We start from the raw sequence: 6,612 nt of genomic DNA, 5'->3' as shown, positions 1-6,612 counted from the left end.
GCTGAAGAAAGCGCAAGTTTGGGCAGCGTTGAACTGCTTAAGACAAGAAAGGAGAGGTGGGATGCTGTCACCAGCACGCCCACACTTGTAACCTCCCTCCACGAAACTTCTCTCTGAATGAATGTTGGACAAATATTTAAGGAATATTTATTTAATGCTGGAACCGGGTATCCACGTGTAAAAGAATGAAGTGGACTCCTACCTCATACCATATCTAAAAGTTCACTCAAAATCAAAAACCTAAATATAACAGCTATAACTATAAAATTCTTCGAAAACAAGAGTATATTTATGACCTTGCGTTAGGCAATGGTTTCTTAGATATGACACCAAGAGAAATGGGGAGAGGCTGTTAATGAGTACAGGATCTCTTACTGGGGTGACAAAACTTTCAAACATAGATTGTGGTGATGGTTGCACAACTCTGTGAAGATACTAAAGAAGATACCAAAAACTATTGAATTGTACACTTTAAATGGATGAAATGTATGGTATGTGAATTATATGTCAAATTATGTTTTTAAAAAGAATATTCATTTAAAGAGACACAGCAATAGAACTAACCTACAAAGTGGGTCTATGTCTCAGTCCAGCCCCGGGTGAAGCAGATAGAACACAGATCTTGGGAACCTGCAAGTCTGAGTTTGAATCAAATCCAGGAATCTAGGAAGTTATTTATTTTCTTTAAGCCTCAGGATTCTCATCCACAGAAAGGGTATGATAATAAGTACCCACGAGGTAGATTCTTAAATGCACGGACACTTAGATTGCCAGAACCAAAGCATCTCAGATCTGAAAGGTCATGTGGTCCAGCCTCCCTGTCTCCCGGTGTAGAAATCCCCTTTTCAACCTCCTAAACAGTGCTAATCCCACTGGCTTCCTTGCATACTGCCTGGGACAGGGAGCTCATCCCCCTTCCCAAGGCAGCCAGCTCTGTTCTTGGACAGCTCTGATTGATGGCGAGTTCTTTCTTTAGAGCTAAACTCTGTCTCCTCCTGGCTGCCCTCCTGTCTCTTCCCTTTCAGGCCCCACAGTGACCTGAGGGTTGTGTCTATATGTCCTTGAGTCTGTCCTTTTCTGGGTCAAACACTCCCACTCTGATTTCCATCTAGTCTAAGCCCCTGGTTATCCCAATGTGGAAGCAAAAGCCCGGAGAGACTCACCACACGTATCTCAGTGAGTTAGAGGTCTCGCGGTGAGTTAGAGGGCCAGCCGAGTCTACCCAGAGCTCCTACGACAGACTCCCAGGGTCAGCACTGGATCTTCCCTGGGACTCTGACTAAGTCCCGTGTGTTGGCTCCTAGCTTGGGGATGAGTGCGGGATTTATCAGAGAGGCATCGTGACAGACGCAGCACCCAGCCCCACGGAGACCCCACTAGGCTGAGCCTGCACCTCACTCAGCCTGCTCTGCTTAGGGCTTGTATCCTGAGTCCCTCTAAGACATGGCTGTAACGACTCACCAATATCCAAGAATTATGCTGGTCCCTGGAAGAGCAGAAAATTGGGTATAACAGACTTTCTTTCCTCAAGTAATCACAAATGTTGTGGGAGCAATAGATACATAGACAACCAGAGACCAGAGAGGAGGACTTAGTATTCCCACTGCATTAAAAGACACTCAATTTGATGAAGACACTCACCCAAGGTCGTATAGCTGGTAAGACAGAGAGCAGGAACTTGAACTCAGTTTTGTTCACCTCATAGCCTCTGTTCCTAGGAAGTAAAAGGCAGCATAACTCAGTGACTAAACACCTAGAATTTCATGTGCCAAATGGAGGTGACGGTGAAGATAATGTCATTATTTACCAAGTGCTTCCTCACTACCAAGCACCCTGCCAGGTATCAAACCATTTACTACTCACAAACCTCATGGATGTAGTTACAATTATTATCCCTGTTTTACAGGTGATGAAACCAAAGCATAGAGAGGCAGGATAATAATAGAATCTACTTAATAGGATCATGGAGAGTAAGTGAGATAACGCACATAAAGCCCATAGCCTAGCGCCTTCATGGCACTGGTTAAGAACTCATTAAGCTAGTTAATGACAATGATAATAATGTTGGCTTTATAAAAATCCTCAGGGATTTTTGAACTTTTTGTCTTAAAAACTAATACATGGGGGCGGCCCTGTGGCTTAGCGTGCGCTCCGCTGCTGGTGGACCGGGTTCGGATCCCGGGCCCGCACCGATGTACCGCTTCTCCAGCCATGCTGAGGCCACGTCCCACGTACAGCAACTAGAAGGATGTGCATCTATGACATACAACTATCTAATGGGGCTTTGGGGGAAAAAATAAGTAAATAAATAAAATCTTTAAAAAAAAAAACTAAAATATGGACGCTTTAGCAGATCTTTGCCGTGTCTTGTGGATGCATCTTTGAACACCCTTCCTGTAAGTCTCATCTTCCCAAGGTGGAAGCAAGGTGGTCTTTCCCAGCTCCCTTGCAGCCATGATGTATGAGAATATGACCTGGGCTCTACCAGGCTGATTTGAAGGCAATGAGGACCAGTTAGTATTACAAAAGTGACTCTAGCAGCCATGGTGTGTAGTGGTGAAATAGTAGTTAATGAAGTTATTACCTGTTGTCCAGTGGAATGAAGTTCCTGTTGAAAGAAAAGCTTTAGGAACCAAATGTCTGCTGCTGTAGAATGGCACAGAAGGCAGGAGGAATGCAAATATTGTGGGGTGGAGTGATTTCTGTCAACTTAAAAAGCAAATTCACCTGTTATTTTACCCTCAAAATGAGTTTATTTGGGAATAGCCAAAAGAATTGCAATTCAGGGTGTGCATGCCATGGCAAACCATAGGCAAATGCAGAAAACAAAAAAGGGGAGCTTTTATAGAGAAAAAGGGGGTGTAGGGAGGGGCAGTTCTAAACAAAAGTCCATTGAGGGAAGTAACAGTTCCCAGCAGCAACAGCTTCTCATTGGCTGAGCTGCAGGGTTTCTCATTGGCTGAGCTGCAGGGTTTCTCATTGGCTGAGCTGCAGGGTTTCTCATTCGCTGGGTTGTTGCGTGGTGGGGAGAGAAATCTTCCTTCAGTAGTAAAGTAGTTTTACTTCCTGTCCAAGACGCAAGTCTCAGTCTCTTGCTGTTTGGTGTAATTGAAGATGTGTGCTAGGGCATGAGAGCTCCCCCTACAGGCCTTCCTCACTCCAATTTAGTTGAAGTTTCTTTTATTAATTTCCACATAACCATACCAGAGAATTTAGAGAATTAAAGCGGCAGGCTCAGAGTCATAATTTATTGGCATAAGACATTCCCAGAGAATGAGGAACTTCCTATGATTGAACTATAAAGAATCTCTCATTTTTTGTACCTGAAGAGATGAAGGAGCCAATAATCAAAATCAACGTTTGAGAATACCAGTTGCCATATTACAATACCAGTTAAATTTACAGCCTGTCTTCAAGGGCACGCACACACACCCATGCATGCACAAGATATCCAAATGGCCACAAGACTATGAAAAAGTGCTCAATGTCATTAGTCATCAAAGGAATGCAAATTAAAACCACAATGAGGGCCAGCCCCATGGCTTAGCAGTTAAGTGCACGCTCTCCGCTGCTGGCAGCCCAGGTTCGGATCCTGGGCGCGCACCGACGCACCGCTTCTCACGCCATGCTGAGGCCGCATCCCACGTACAACAGCTAGAAGGATGTGCAACTATGACACACAACTATCTACTGGGGCTTTGGGGGAAAAATAAATAAATAAATAAAATTATAAAAAAACAATTATAAAAAAAAAAAACCACAATGAGATACTACTAATCCTCACTAGTATGGCTAAAATTAAAGAGGCTGGCAATGCCAAGTGTGTTTCAGGATGCGGAAAAGCTAGAACTCCCACTCTTTCTGGTGGGAGTGTAATTGGTAAAATCACTTTGAAAAACTCTTTGGCAGTATTTACTAAAGCTAAACATACACCTACCCTATGACTCAGCAATTCCACTTCTGAGTATATACCTAACAGAAATAAGAAATACCCAACAGAAATATGTCTACCAAAAGTCATATACAAAATGTTCATAGCAAGTTTATTTATAATATCACCAAACTGGGAACAATCCAAAAGTCCATCAACCATAGAACTGATAAGTAAATTCATGTGTATTGTGTGGAATACTACACAGCAATGAAAAAGAATGCTAAATGTAAAATGCCTAATGCTAAATGTAAAAACATGAATGAATCTCACAGACATAGTGTCTTGTTATGTCTCACAGACATAACAAAAGAAGCCAGACCCCAAATAATAATACATACATACTTTACGATTCCATTTATACGAAGTTCAAAAAAAAAGAAAAATTAATCTGTACTGACAGCACTCAGAGGAGCCATTACTTCTGGGTAGGAGGCTATCGACTGGGAGGGGGTGTGAGGTGGCCTCTAGGGTGCTGGAAATGTTCTATATCTTATATCTTGTCCTGAGTGGTGGTAATATAGAATATATACATATTCATCTTTTTATATATAAATATATTCATACATATATACTCACGTATATATTCTATATGTATATATGTACAGTATATATTTATAGATACAGTATATATATATTCATGCAGCTGTACACTTAAAAAAATTTATAGCTATATCAGGCCTCTTGTCTCTTATATGAAAATTGAAAGATTGACTTGGAAAGACTGCATCCTAAGAATTGTAATAAGGACATACGGGAAGATTTAAATGTCTCAGAGTACCTCAAACCCACAGAATACATCAAGCCTCCCTTGTCAGCATAATTAACCCTTTTTCCTGGACTGATGAGGCTCTATCTCACTCTCTAAAGATCCCTTTATAAACTTGTGGAGGATTGTAAGTCATATTCAATCTTTTCATGCACCATCCCACCATGGCTCATTGCCTCAAGTTCTTTAACAGCACACCCCAAGGAGACCCCAATTACCAAGTCAAACCCTAGAGGGGAAAACTGATATACCAAAATAAACTAAAGGTTTTAACTAATTTACATTAACAAAAACCTGTAGAATCCGTGTGAGACTGGACTCAGGGGGTGTTAGACCTGGAAGGGAGGAACATAATTTTAGATCAGACCAATTTATCCATATGTGTTCACTTACACATATTCTGCCCTTCAGGTGCTCGCTCCAACATCTGGGAGTGGTTCTAAATGTTTGCTCAGTTGATTAGCTGAACTTGAACGCAATGGTGGTGTGGGGTAAATGAGCTTGAATGCCATAAATTCCCTGGTTTCATATAAAGGAAGGAATCCAGAGATTTAGGGAGACTATTCAAACAGCTCATCCACCACCTAACTGTGTTCCCTATAGAGGTTCAGAAGAACACTCCTTCTCCAAGGACTGAGAAATGCATTGAGAATCACATCAGTAGAGGGAGCACTACATCTTTGAAAAGCACTCTGTAAGCCAGAGATAAAGGAGGGAAATTCTGCCATTGAAATGGACTTTCTAATTTCAAAGAGAAAGATGAGATGAAGTCCTGGAGTATAGTAGAGGCCAAGTAACAGCACTGGACCCAGAGGAAATATGGTCACCACAGTGGACAGCAGGGCCCAAGCGGAATCAGAACGGTCAGGGATCTTTGGTGTGGTCCATTGATTGTGGGCACTCTAGGACAAAAATAGGTGTTCAGCCTACTAAGATCCTATTTGATCTGTTTAACCCAAAAAGAAATTCTAGGTATACCCAATGACTTTTAAAATAATAGGCAAAAGACAACAAAGAATATTTTCTATAGTCATAGTAAAGCAAGTGCTGATTATTGATTTAATGAAAATTGTGATAAAATATATTGGGAGGACTGAAGAAGAAGTGGAGAGATATAAAAGAACTAAAGATCATATCTCATGTAGGAAGTCAGTACACGATGTTTAAAGTAATAAAGGGTGAAATAGCATCACAAGCTTGGTATCTGGAAAAATTGAGGTAAATATCAGAAGAAATGCCTGACAGAGTTCAAAGTGATGGCCTCTGGGGCAAAACCAGGAGGAGGGGAGGCATGCTCAGGAGTCTGTTTTCGGTAAAACTCAACTGTGCCAGGTATCAACAAATAAAAGCAAATTCGCCAGTATTTTACCCTCAAAACGAGTTTATTTGGGAAAAGCCAAAAGAAGTGCAATTCAGAAGGTGCATGCTATGATGAACCATAGGCAAATTCAGAGTGACAAAGGAAGAGCCTTGCTTATAGAGCAAAAGGGGGAGTAGAGAGAGGGGATTCTAACAGTACAGGGTGGTGATGGCGTCTTATAGGCTAAGCTGCGGTGTTTCTCATTGGCTGAGCTGCGGTGTTTCTCATTGGCTAGGCTGTTGCCAGGTGGGGAGAGAAATCTCCCTTCAGTGGTAAAATGGTTGCACTTCCTGCTGGTGGTGCAAGTTTATGTCTCTTCCTGTTTGGAGGAATAAACTATGTATGATAGGGCTCCCCCTACAGGCCTTCCCAACACCAATTTAGTTGAGGTTTCTCTTCATTTCACACAGGCATCATTTAGATTTGAAGTTTTTGAAAACATAAGGTTAAAACAAAAATCATAAATGTCTTGCAAACTATGTTCTCCCCACAAATTCCCTTCCCCATGGCAGCCCTTCAGCAATCTTCAGTCAGGGCTCACATCGCCCAAGT

Source organism: Diceros bicornis, chromosome 13 (genome assembly GCF_020826845.1).
Source record: "Diceros bicornis minor isolate mBicDic1 chromosome 13, mDicBic1.mat.cur, whole genome shotgun sequence".
NCBI lineage: Eukaryota > Metazoa > Chordata > Mammalia > Perissodactyla > Rhinocerotidae > Diceros > Diceros bicornis.
The sequence above is the reverse complement of the archived record's forward strand: the minus strand, read 5'-3'. Positions refer to the sequence as shown.